At 30.2% G+C, this 14,709-nt stretch overlaps 1 long non-coding RNA gene across 1 annotated transcript in view; it reads right to left on the bottom strand.

Annotated features, from left to right (window-relative positions):
• The window catches only part of LOC113377907, a 32,746-nt gene extending 19,631 nt beyond the window's left edge, over positions 1-13,115 (bottom strand). Inside the window, exons 1-3 of the long non-coding RNA XR_003367120.1 lie at positions 13,058-13,115; positions 12,702-12,799; positions 12,469-12,621 (exon numbers count right to left, since the gene is read on the bottom strand). This is a non-coding gene — a long non-coding RNA (uncharacterized LOC113377907). The remainder of the gene's footprint in view (positions 1-12,468; positions 12,622-12,701; positions 12,800-13,057) is intronic.
• Positions 13,116-14,709: the final 1,594 nt, after the last annotated feature.

The raw sequence follows: 14,709 nt of genomic DNA, 5'->3' as shown, positions 1-14,709 counted from the left end.
TACACCTGAAAATACATTGAAGTATCAAAAAGTAGATCCAATAAAAGCTCAAAAGCAATCAAAACAACGAAAAAAAATACTTTTGGTATAAAAATTTATACATTTCCGTTTATCTCTTGAAAGCGACCTCATAAGCATTTAGGTGATGGGTGGTTACACTTTTTTACCTCCTAATTTAAAACAGTATCATTAAAAAAATTTATACTTTGCTTTTTTTTGAGACAATGATGGTGTACCTTTTTACCCCCGGAACATGCAGTACTCTATCTAACTTTTGTACCAAAACCTCATTTTTTTCTATGAAAAAAATATTTTTCAATTATTTTATTTAACGTCTCGGGAGGATATGCAATATGTCTCCTTCTACTAGAATGTAATGACGCTCAACAATTTAAACATCACTCAACAAACAAAAACAATTCATTTTTTTTTTTTATATATAAATAAGTCCTCAAAGAAATAAAGATGTATTCTCAAATATATAATAGTTTTTAGTGTATTTTGATGATTTTTGAGTGATGTTTGCTAGGTGCCATTAAGTTTCCGAAGAAAGAGACATCTCATATTCCTGAAAAGTTAATAAAATTATTAGAATTTTTCAAATAAACAATTTTTTTTGAAGAAAATAAGGAGGATTTGTAGAAGTTCAGAAGTTTAAAATAAAATCAATAATATATACCCAGAAAACAAACATAAAGTCATAATCTTAAGGCCCTGAGCTAGCACAAACGAGGTTCGATCTCAACCCGGGTCGGCTAAATATCTGGCAGAATGATAACAAATTTCCACTTGTGGTTATAGATCTCAAATATAATATCTAGTGTAACTCGGCTTTCGTTGGCGTAGCTGTAACTAACGTACATAACTATTAGACAATAGATCTAAATCTAATATAATCGCCACTCATAGGAGAATGGTTAACAGACGGCTAGCCTCTCGTAAATCATTAGGTAAAGTATTCAGTAAGCAGCTTATAGGACGAGTAGTTCTGAGTAGGTCTGTTGCAGTTGAAATATATATATATATATATATATATATATATATAATATTTCTTATAGCTTTATAATACATACGTTTCGGTCTACATCGAAACCGTCATTCAGTGGAACAACTAGTACAGACAAAATAATACTACATTACACTAATTACCACAAAAGGTAACGACAAGCTATCATTACTTCAAACATTTAAAGCTAAATGTGATTTTAAGTTAAAAAAAAACTAGATTTGTGTACATATTTGTTATAAGGTTGAGCATGGAATGAATTGTTTTTACAAAGATTTTATTTAAATGTGTAAAATGGTAAAACGTATGGTTTCCGAAGGTAAGAAGAAGGGGACACGCTTCATTCCGTTTTCAATGCGGTCTGAAAATTTGTCGAGGAATATCTTGTATTCATTACAAAGCGAATTACTGTCAGTACGTTTGTTAATGGCTTTGTAGCGACCCTCCAAATGACCACCATAGAAATGGCAACCAATGGTACAATGGCCAATAGAAAACGTCCACATTGTTGAGGTTAGGGTATATAAGCCAGACCCATTACCGAATTCTATTCACTTATCACTTGATTGTGACCATATTACATGCAATGTAAATATATAAATAAATATATTATTGTTAAATGTATGCTTTATTCTAAGCTTTATTCATACTTAAATACTAATTTCAAATAAATTAGTTTCAAAATGTAAGATACTCCGGTTAAGGAAATCGATGCTATGCTGAAGTTTATTTATGTGTGCTGTGAGCATTGTTTTGTTCTGATTCTTATTTTTAATTACATATTTCTATGTTGAGAAACTCTTTTATGTAAATTTTGCCTAGTTTCGCCTATATAAACTTTGTCGCTGTTGAGACAATTTATTATAAAACTGGATTACTTAAGATTTTCGGATTAATTTTAAATTTTGTAAATAGCGTTGAAAAAGTGTTTTCAGAAACAAAGACTACTCTAATATTATGCTTAGTAAAGAGTTTTTCCCACATGTAGTACAGATCATTCACAAAAAGTGAATTGGTTTCGACGTAGTTTTCACGGATCGGTTTTTCGGTTGAAATTTTGTGTCGGTTTTGGAGGTACTAATTCCGTTTCTGGTTGTGGATCGGATCAGACGTTGTAGGTAAGAATTGTTTCTTGAGATTTGTGATATTAGGATTGTTCTCACAAAAATTTCTTATGTGACAATAATAAAGCATGATCTTTTAAATTGATGGTTGTGTATATTTTAGTAGAGAGGGGATGGTACGAAAGACAGTTAATGTAACGACCAGAGTGAGTTGGTTTATGATACCAATTGGTAATTATATTATTGTTTCGGCGGTAAACTTGTATATCTGAGAAGCTGATGGAATTGTTGTTTCCTAGTTCAAAAGTAAATTGTGAGTGTTTATTATTGGAATTATGATAATTTACCAGAATTGTTTTGTCACTGTTTGGAAGGCATGTTATGTGGTCTACATTTCGATAATAAAGATAATTTGAAACTTGTGGACTCAACGTATTGAAGTGCTATTTCCGTTATGGAGGAAAAAATTGGGGGACCCATTGAGGTACTGAACATTTGAATAAGAAATTGTTGTTGAACTCGAAATAGGTATTATATATAATAAGTTTTATTGTTTCTCTGAATCAGTGCAAGGATATTGTGATGTGAGTGGATATATCATGCCCTTTGGCAGTTATAGCTTCGAAAATAAGATCAATCTAAAGGTAAAATTTCGTTTGATTTATAGTGGAAACCAATTTCGAAATAAGACAAATAAGACCTACTATAGATGATACAACTTTTATTTATACCACAATAGAGAGAAATACCACAATAAAAATAACATTTATTGATTTCTTCTTGCTTATGAATAAATAAACATATAAATAAATGTCATGGTGATATAATGGAATAATTCAATATATGGTGCCATATCCAGTTGACAACTTCACCCTGTTGACAAATGTAGGTACAAACAACTAATAAACTATCGGCGACAAGCAGATACTTTTTCATTTATTTTTGATTTGTATTATTTCTAAACAGCAATCAGAATATAAGAGTTCTATAAGCTGTTGTAATGTAGACTTCAGAATTGGTCATTCGGTTGGGTGGTAAGAATAAAAGTAGACAATTTCTTTGTTATCAACATCAACTGGATGACTAGAGCGTTTATCATTTTTGAATGAAACATCACCAGAACCAATTTTGACACTGCCGTTTTTTAAGGCTTGGTCATCACAAACAGCTCATACCTTTTTGTAAGCTTAAATGCCTCTTTACTTTCGTAGAAATACAGAAGCAAGATATGACAAAAATTGATTTTCCACCTTTCAAAAAATGCGAAACGAAAACTATGCAATCAATCAAAAAACTTTTTTTATTAATAGATATCTAAATTGGCTACTATCTATTAACAAAAGGTATTTTACATTTAGACTACGTCAGCAATCCTAACAGTTCAATTGAAACTATCTAAAGCTGAGAAACCGCAATGTCTAATTATATTACCTGTACCTATGTATACTTAAATTTGTTTGGTTATTCAATTTATTCATATAATATAGAAAGTTGAAGTAATTTGCCTTCAGACACGTTTCCATACACCACCAGAATGAATAATCAATATTCGTTTTGTATAAATTGGAACCAATTGGGTGATTAAATTCACACTAACTTCATTTATGTTCCATAAAGTTCGTTGAATGGAACTGCATGTGTTCTCATTTAAACATATAATCGTAAAATATCCATTATTCCATAGTTACGCAATTTAAGATTCATACGTGTTTTACTGCAAAGTTATTATTGGTTTAAGTACTTGTATCTAAAAACTGAAAATAACTTTATGACTTTTCTCGCTTTCTCTTGGCAGATGGTCATGTTGCATATTGAAACTATTAAAAATGCACTTTTGCTGATGGAGACGTTATAAAAAATATATTGAGATAAAAGTGAAAGCTAATGATTCATTACTTTATTAATGAGCAAACTGCATAGAAATTACTTATATTAAAGCGCTTCAGTATGAGAGCTTTATTTATTAATTTTGTGTTGTATGCAACTATATTTCAAAACTTTTTTATTTAAAAAATAATTTATTTTGCGCTTGTATATAAAACCTGGCTGAAAATAACTATTACATATGACTATTACAATTCTGCATTCAGAAACATTGTTCAATATTAAAAAAATTATCATTTATATGAGTCGACGGTTCACATAGTACCGTACAATTTTATGTGGATTGCAAATTTTAATTAAATTCTCTAAGGAAAAGTTTATTTTTCTCATAAAATTCAATATGCTAATTTTATATTTTTCCGCGTTTAAAGTTATTCTGAAAAGTTCGACACAAAAATTGAAAAAAGTATGTGTATGTGAACACATATGTTGTTTTTGATGAGGGATTCTCCAAAATCACTGCACCGATTTAAAACTTAAATTTAAAGAATAAGTTTATATTTCTCTAAATTAATTAAATGCGCTATTTTTGTTTTTTTTTTCTCGAGTTTGAAGTCATTCTAAATCGTTTGAAACTTAACTTGGAAAAAGTATTTGTATGGGAACTTAGATATTGTTTTTGATGGCGTTTTCTTCAAAAATACTGCACCGATTTTTAAAAACTTTAAAATTAAGAAAAGTTTATGTTTCTCTGGAAAAATTATGCCAATTTTTTATCAACCCCATAGGGCAAGTTATAGTAATCGCAAAAAAATCGAAAATAATTTTTTTTATATATCTTTACGTTTCAAAGGTTTCTAAATATTTTGGCATACCTTAGAAAAACAGGATGTATGTGTGTGTGAGAGAGTGTGTGTGTGTGCGGATACAAATTTTTGTCGACGATTTCGGGAACACCGATCAACTGATTTCAATAATTCAGAAAACATTCGATTCGTATTGATAAGAAGACGTGCTGATTTTATTAATTCAAAAAACATTTTACTTGTATTGACAAGATGAAGAACTGATTAAATTTTTGGTAAGGCAGGTCCAGCGGTTATGGACTCTCAATAAAAATAAGTTAAAAAAATATAATTTGGCGATCAAAAATGTTTATTGAACATATGTACATCAAATTATCAGATATTTTATAGAGGTTTTAATAATGTGTACACATTTTGTGTAACTTTTTTTGGATTCCGTACCAAGATTTTTAATTACGGTACGGAAAGTTCCAGCAATTTGCCTTAAGGCACGATGCCGTGCACCCCACTAGTTTTTTTTTTTAAAAAAAGGCCATTTTTACAAGATCATGCCCGAGTATTTTTCAGGCCTTTAATTTCCTTTTACCATTAAAAATGTATGCTTGTCGCATTGTAGATAGTTCAAATTTTATTTTATTTTCATTTTTATTTTGAAGCGTCTAAGACAAGGGTTGCGGACGTTTTCTTCAAAACTACTGCACCGATTTTGAAAACTTGTTTAAATTAAAAGCAGAAGTTCTTTTCTCATTGAATCCGTTATGCTAGTCTTATGTTCTCCTCGTTCAAATAAATGAATGATTTTGGAAATAACTTTTGATTGGTTTTACATGACGATCCGGCCCAATCGTTTATTGGTCATTAACAGTAAAATAACAGAAAATTAAAGTTTTCATGAACCTAAACTTATATTGAAAATTTTAGAACCGTACAGTACCTACGACAAAGATTCGAAATATTTCTTTGTATTTGTCACAATTTTCACAAAATTCAAGAAATATTAATTGTTCATGATCAACATTGTAATTTTCTCGAAACCATGTAACATGCCCTAGTATTCAAAAATTTATTATTGTATAAACTAAGAGTAAATACATTAAAAAATTCATAGAAATCCAGCACACTGTTGAAAAAAAATAATTATACAAAACTCATCATGTACGAGCTTTATGTTTAACATGATTTATTATTATGATTACTGTCCGCTCTAAAAAAAATAAAATATTACAATTACACGTGACTACAACAACAACTGTCGTGTTAAATTAAAAATTTTAATTTCTGTCCAAACGATTTGCACTTTCAGTGTATATGAGTAATAATTACGTGACACACTTTTGTCGTCTATTTCAAAGTATTATTTACTCAATTTGTTGAGATATTTGAAAGTGTTTAAAATATTTTCATTTAAAATTATTTAAATATATGCTAACTCATTGCATAAATAAACATATGATGATATCCGGCTATTTTAGCCTGTATCTTCAAAATATTAAAATATCATTAACAGAAATTCAGTGTAAATATTTCAGTAAATAAAACTATTATTTTCTTCCTGATAAGAAAACAGTTGATTAAGTTAAAAAGTAGAACAGACAATTTGGTGTTTTCATTTTCGTTTACTTTTTCTTTTGCGACATTTCATGATGTTATGAACGACTTTTTGTAGGAAAAGTCATATATGCATGAAATTAAAATAACGATGCTCACTGTACCTTAAAACAAGTTACTCAAACTTTCTGTTTTAAAAACAAATATCAGAAGGAAAAAAAAATTAAATTCAAAATTATTTTTTGCACACACACATATATAGAATAGTGTTGGGCTTAAATTTCCACCGCCGACATCTCGAAAACAAGTAAAGTTAAGAATTTTTTAACAACTTATTACACAGTAGAGGGAAAAAATGTATAATCAGCCATCACCTTGATTTTTTCGACGTTGCTATCGAGAAATAAACGGCAAATTTAAAAATCCATAACGAGAGTATTTTCTGTCGTTGTTAGTTTTTTTGGCTGTGAGCACTGTTGTTTAGTTTACGAGACCTTGATATAATTTTTAAGTATACGTTATATAATTGCTCTATAAGATGCATTGTTCATTTTAAGATAGATTCAATAGTTTCTTTATATAACCTCTATAAAAGCTTACACGTGGGTGGGGTAAAAACACTAACTGAAAGAACATTTACCTTGGAAAAGGTGTAAACAATACAAATTAAAAATAGTAAATTAAGGTAAAAATATCAATTTTACAAAGGAAGAATTAAATTAATATTTATTCCAATTCTGCTGGAGAATATTTCTGACGAAATACCAGATCAAGGTTATATACAGTGTTATCTCTGTAAAAAAATATTTTCATTAAATTTATATTTATATTGGTCAAATAATGTAGCTTGTATGTAGCTAATTTGGTAAAATCAAATTAAAAATAAGACATTGAACCTGTTTGATGAATTAGCCTGGAGTTGTACTGAGCTAGTTAGATAGTTGTTTGTTTGAGATGTGTTTTTTGTTGTGAAGTAATTGATTTACAATTACTTCACATAAGTTTCACAATAAAATTGCTTAAAGTAAAATTGGACTTTTGTGCCCCGCCCCATAGAGCGCAATTCAAATCAAAGTTTTGTATGGAAATAGCATGAAAAAATTTTCAAAAACTTTGCAAAGCGTCGAATTTTCAATAAAAAATGACTGGAAATGAAGAATGAAAAATTTTTACTTTCAATTCATTTCTCGCTAAGTTATACCTAAAAAAATTTTTTTTTATTTTCAAAAAATTTTCAATGCTAATTCCATACGAAGTTTGATTGAATTGCGCACTGTCTAAAAGTTAATATTCAAAGCTAAAACTTTCAGAGAATCATTTTTTATCAATTTGGAACCATTTGAGCCCTTGGGAGCAAGGAAATTCGAAAATTTCCATATTAAGGACCACCCTAATATATATATATATATATATATATATACTTATACCTGCGACTTCATTCGCGTGGAATTTAACAAAAAAGTTAGAAGTTTTTGCTTAGCTTTATTGAAAAATATATTTATACATTCGGCATTCCTCATGTTTTTCGAGCGATTTGACTTTCTTTCAATCATTCATCGCTAATGGATGTACAGTTAGAATTTAACCTATAAATATTTCTTTAGGAAAAAACAACTATCAACGTTACTTACTAATTTGAATAACCTACAAAATTTATATGATTTGATCCTATATAATATGATTTAACCATTAACCAAAATATATATTTTCTTATCTACAATCTGAATATAGTACACAAATGAAGGTATTTATTACTTGAAGGTAAAACATAATAATAAAACAAAATAGTTTGCATTAAAATCAGGCACGATTTATAATACAAAAGATACAAAAATGTACATGAGACTATTAAAATATTTTGAGTAATTTTAAATCGTATGTTTATTTATCTCAAAAACTGCCATTTTTTGCACATTTAGCTCCGTATCTCTAAAACGCCTGGACTGACTTTTCAATCAGCACATCTCTTTATCAATAGGAATCGAATGTTTTTTGAACCCGTGAAATCGGTTGATCCGTGCGCCCGAAATCGTGGGCGAAAAATTGTATCCATATATACACACACACATCCATTTTTTTTAAGGTTTGTCAAAATGTTCAGAAACCTCAGAAAACGTGAAGATATGTAAAAATTTTCAATTTCAATTTTTGGACGATTATAATAACTTACTCTACGGGAAGGAATTTTCAATTCAAAATCCAAAAAAATTTAAAGATTTTAAAAACTTGAAATTACGGTACGGGAAGTTTCAGCAATTTGCCTTAAGGCACTATACTATGCACTAATAGTTTATATATTTATTATTAAATATGACTGTAATAAACGTAATTGGTTCATTGGTTGTGGTTATGGTGTTTTTTTATATTTTTATGCGGTAATACAATATATTGTTTCATTTTGCTGTTTGCTTTTGTTTCATTATTATTTTGCGTCATCAATACACATCTATTAGTATTGGAAATGCATGTGCCCACCTAAGAAATATCATAATTTTTATTTTGTTTTGGAGATTCCACTATTAATTAAAACTCCGAAAAAGATCAATACTTTTTTGTTGTGTTCTCTCAGAATTTATGAACGGTATAAACTAATCAATGACTGTACATAATTCGTGTCAAAACGTACTAAATTAAAGCAAATTGCTGGAATCGTGCTGCGTGGCTGTTTTAGAGAAAAAATATCGAAGCGCGTAAGCGCCGTATCACAGTCCAATGGATAAACATTGGTACGAAACCCATAGAAATATAAACAAAGTTTGTACATATTATTAAAATTTATATGTGCTATCTGATAATTTGATTTGTATATAATTAATGATCATTCTTGAATGCCAAATCGCGTTTTTGTTACTTATTTTATGGATCTCCGAAATCGCTGGACCTGCCTTCTTAAAAATTTAATCAGTTCTTCGTTTCGTCAATACAAATAAAACGTTTTTTGAATAATTTAGAATTATTCAAACGGATGCTTCGTTCTCTCAAAAACTGAATTACAACTTTAAGCACTTTTTGTCCCGTATCTTCGAGACGTCTGGACCTGTCTTTGCCAAAAACTAATCAGCAACTCTCCTTATCACAGTAAACTAAATGGTTTTTAAACTAGTGGGGTGCATGGCATCGTGCCTTAAGGCAAATTGCTGGAACATCCCGTACCGTAATTAAAAATCTTGGTACGGAACCCAAAAAAAAAACAAAATGTGTACACATTATTAAAATCTCTATAAAATATCTGATAATTTGATGTACATATGTGCAATAAACTTTTTTGACCGCCAAATGACATTTATTAAATTTATTTTTATTGAGTGTCCGTAACCCATAGACCTGCCTTCCCAAAAATTTAATCAGTTCTTCATCGTGTCAACACAAGTAAAATGTTTTTTGGATTATTAAAATTGGACGCTCCGTTCTCTTAAAAACTTACTTAGCGTGTTTGGCACTTTTAGCCCCATATCTTCGGAACCGCTCCACCTTCCTTCACCAAAAACTAATCAGCACGTCTCCTTATCAATACAAACCGAATGTTTTTTGAATTATTCAAATCGGTTGATCGGCGTTCCCGAAATCGTCGACGAAATTTTGTATCCGCACACACACACACACACATACATCCAATATCTCTAAGGTATGCCAAAATATTCAGAAACCTTTGAAACGTAAAGATATATGAAAATTTTCATTTCCGATTTTTTTGCGATTACTATAACTTGCCCTACGGGAATTATTCAAATCGGTTGATTCATATTCTCAAAATCATCGACGAAATTTTTTATCCGCACAAACATACACACATACATCCATTTTTTCTAAGGTATGCCAAAATATTCAGAAACTTCTCAAACGTAAAGATATACTAGCTGTAAGTGGAATTCTGTCTTAAGGCAATTAAGGCATCGTGCCTTGAAGCAAATTGCTGGAACTTTCCGTACCAAAAATTATTATTTGTTTAAAAACAATTAACATTTTTGAAAAAATTTTACTTAAAAAAAATAAGATGTTTGAGAAACTATACATTGGACAAAAAATTACTTTTTTTTGAAAAAAAAATTAAAAAATTTTTTTTTTTTTTTTTAAATTTTTTTTTGAAAAAAATTTTTTTCTTTATTTTGACATATTTTGGAAGATCTAAACTTTTTTTCAAAGCAATCGTACTGCTTTAACTTCATAAAGACGAAATATCAAAGCGCGTAAGCGCCGCGTCGCCGTCTAACGCGTAAACATTGGTACGGAACCCATAGAAATGTAAGCCAAATTTATACTTTTTTTACGTTAAAATCTCTATAAAATATCTGATAATTTGATATGCATATGTCTAATGATTATTTTTGACCGTCAAATGACTTTTTTTTTTACTTTTTTTATTAGATCTCCGAAACCGCTCGACCTACCTTTATGAAAATTCACCTGGTTATGGTTCTTCACCTTGTCAATACAAGTAAAATATTTTTTGAATTATTAAAATCGGACGCTCCGTTCTCCTAAAAACTGAGTTACCGTTTTTGGCACTTTTTGCCCCGTATCTTCGGAACGGCTAGACGTGCCTTCGCCAAAAAACTAATCAGCACGTCTCCTTATCAATACGAATCAAATGTTTTTTGAATTATTCAAATCGGTTGATCAGTGTTCCCGAAATCGTCGACGAAAATTTGTATCCGCACATACATACATACACACACACACACACACACACACACACACACACACATACATCCATTTTTTCTAAGGTATGCCAAAATATTCAGAAACCTTTGAAACGTCGAGAAATGCAAAAATTTTCATTTTCGATTTTTTTGATTGTGATTACTATAACTTGCCCTACGGGAAGTTAATAAACATTTTCATTTTCAATTTTTTTGCGATTGTTATAACTCATCCTACGGGTAGTTAATAATTTTCAATATTTATGAAAATTTTGAACGTATTTAAATCTAACGAAGCATTCAGCAAGTCGTGTAATATCAAAAAAGCGTTACTAATTTCCCATAGGCATATAATATTTTTAAAAAATTGACTATCACTATGCGAAGTTCCGTCGAATTCGCGAGCGCGTAAACCTGACGTTCTCCTTATAAGTCAGGTGCGTAACAAATTCAAATACCATTCTGAATTTTCAACTATTGAATTCCTAGACTTTGTACGTCGATCTATCTATCTCTGATCTATCTTAGTGAATTGAAAGTGTGCCGAAGTGTTCATTCTTCGACCGTTACTCGGTCAAATCTTCGTTAAGAGTAAAACTTGATGCGTTCTTTGTTGCTCGTAGATCGCGGAATGAACTCCAGGTGAGTCGAGCGTCACGTAGATTTTTGTATAAACTGACAGAAAGTATGCTGAATTTATTATTCACCTTGAAGGAATTTCATTTCATTGTTAAACAAGGCGCGAAGACGAGAAATTGCATTGGAATTAGTGATTTACAAACCACGTGTTATCAATCTGTTTTGTACTGATCAATCGAATACTCATATGCTATACTAGCACTACTACACAAATACGCGCTCCGATGCTATTATGCATTCTTGTACTAGAATTTCATTATGCGCAATATTATCATATATCAACTATTATGTAGTTTGAACAATATTTTATAGACATATATAATTATAAGCTTTCAAGTTCTAGTGTACTAATACTCCACACTGCATGTAGGGGAGCTAGGGGCAATCTGTAACAGGCGTTTTTCCATAGAATATTAAACTATTTTTTGTCTTCAATGAACATGTAAAATGTCCTGCATAATATTGTCAAAGCTACTATCCCACAGGCTGACACAATAAACAGAACTGTGTAAGTCCGTCATTTTTGGCATATAATATAAAAACGATCTATCATAAAATTTTGGTTCGCGTTACTATAATTTTTTTTTTTGAGTTCTAGTAGAGTTTGTCATAGTAGTCGCGAATAACTCAAAAATGAATTTTTTTTAATTTTCACGTTTGAAAGTCTTCTGAATATTTTGGCATATCCTAATAAGCCAAAAATATTAATTAAAATGAATGTATATGTGTGTAGTATGTATGTATGTATGTGCGAATACACATTTACGTCGACGCTCTCGAGAACACAGATCAACCGATTTGAATTATTCAAAAAACATTTGATTCCTATTGATCGGCTGACGTGCTGATTAGTTTTTGGCCAAGGCAGGTCCAGCCGTTCCGAAGATACGGCCCCTTAATTGCAAAAATAAACTATTTATATAAAATAAAATACTACTTACTTTGCTCAATGAAAAGATCCCTTGCAAAACTTGGGATTCTGTTCTTATATATGGCAAACAATTCTGAATATACTAAGGAACATATCTGACAAGAATTTACACCAATTTGTGAAGCAGCATCTCAATCTTTTGCTGATTATCAAATGCAATAATCTAAAATAAACAAGTTGTGTAAATAATAAACACTATATCGCATATTTAAAAAATATTATGAATTAAACCTATTTTTTCACCTGTGGGTCAAAGGTTAACCAGAAACTGATCCATTTATCATCATTTGAGCGCAATGTTCACTTATAGAGCAATTGTTATATTTTGTTGATAGATGTTCCTGAAATGATCCATGGGCGTTTAAAATCATCTCAATTATGCAATTATCTGATTCAAAATCTTTTGTTATAATTTAAAAAGTACAAAACATTTACTTCAGTTTTAGGTGAAAATAATATAAAAAATAGATGTATTTTGCTCTTTGAAACCTGCCCATCTATCTGGGTTGATCAGAGGCCAAGAAACATGAGTACATATCTAATAATTAATATCTAACAATCCTAACAATACTGTTTTATGAAATAATTGAAACTTTTACCCGATGTTGTTTCATTAGGACTGCCTGCAAACATGTGCGCCCGAATCTTTAGAATACTCCAATTGTTTCTATTTTCTGTCAAAGACAACTTCTTCGGATATAATTATGTTGTTTATTTCAATCGATCCGAATTGGGGAAAGGGTATGTAAATCCTATGTTAACAATAGACTGGTTTTTTTGTTAAAAAATTGCAAAAACAATTTATTTTTTTCAATTAACAGAAAGTTGAATTCAAAATGAGTACAATAAAAAAAAACATACTGATCTGTTCACCACAACTGGAGATGTTAAGATTAATGCAGAGGAAGACCATCAAAATTGAGCAAATTATTCAAATTTCAATCATAAATATTTCATTTAAAAAAATTTTTAAAGCAAAATCCTGAAATACGTGTCAAATGATTTTATGAATAGTATCTGTAAACAAATTTTCAGAATTCTAAAATGTCATATATTTTTTTGCCCAAAATCTGTACGATTTGTAAAAGAATGACCCATATACATATACCCTTATGAACTTTTAAACTAGAATATACTGGCACTCTTGTTTGTACTTATACGAGTTTATGATATCATATGATATACTTGATAATAGCAAAATCAAACTTCAGGGTAAGAATAAATAATTTTGATATTAAATCTTATCAATTAAGTATTCTTCAGAATCCTTATCAAATAAATTTTATTCTGCAGAATGAAGTCGTTTTAGTTTTAATGATATCTTTACTTGCGTTTATGAGTGAGAACGAAATTGTACACGCAAATTCCATTAGTTCAAATGAACTGTGTAATTGAATGAAAGCGAAGCTTTTAGAAATTTTATTATACTATTTAATGATACGTGTGCAGAAAAAAGCCTGATTAGGTTTTTTCTCCTTTTTAGAAACTGCTCCTCATTGTTGTATATCCATCTATAGTTCTTATCTTGAAGTCAAATCAATGTTCACTGAAATCGACATTGAAATCCAGATATACGTAGAATAGAAGTCGACGAATTTATGTACCATACTATATCTTTGACGAGAAAAATATTTTATAATAAATTATAATATGGATATCTCTATAAAATTCTATAACATTATGATGTGCAGAATAGTATGAGTACATTACTTGCATATGAATATATACCAGGCATCCCAGTACTTAACGTCAAGCCGAAACTAGTTTTAGAACGATATATCGAGTATTGAGTAAAGATCGATACTTTGCGGTCGATAGTAAGTACTTTTGGTATCGATATTTAAGCTCGATATATTTGCCGGTATCGATAGTTCTCGTCGATAGTACTCAAAAAGTATCGACAGCGTAATCGATGTACACCACTCACCGACTTACCACACATGCTAAATGCAAAGCAATAGTCTCTCTAGGTGGTCATACTGCTCAAAAAAAGTATCAAAAATCGATCTCGAAGGGTCATCAGTCTCAAAAACTGAATTACCAATTTTGGCACTTTTTTCGCCGTATCTTCGAAACGACTGGACCTGCCTTCGCTAAAAACTAATCAGTACATCTCCCCATCTGTAGGAATCGAATCATTCAAATCGGTTGATCGATGCGCCCGAAATCGTGGACGAAAAATTGTATTTAGACATACATACACACACATACGTCCATTTTTTGTAAGGTATGCTAAAATATTCAGAAACCT

The sequence above is a fragment of the Ctenocephalides felis genome, unplaced genomic scaffold, assembly GCF_003426905.1.
Source record: "Ctenocephalides felis isolate EL2017-DRISC unplaced genomic scaffold, ASM342690v1 CF-g0.4_SCAFFOLD_01886, whole genome shotgun sequence".
Taxonomy (NCBI): domain Eukaryota; kingdom Metazoa; phylum Arthropoda; class Insecta; order Siphonaptera; family Pulicidae; genus Ctenocephalides; species Ctenocephalides felis.
Note: the sequence above shows the minus strand (reverse complement) of the source record. Positions and strands in the feature narration are given on the sequence as shown.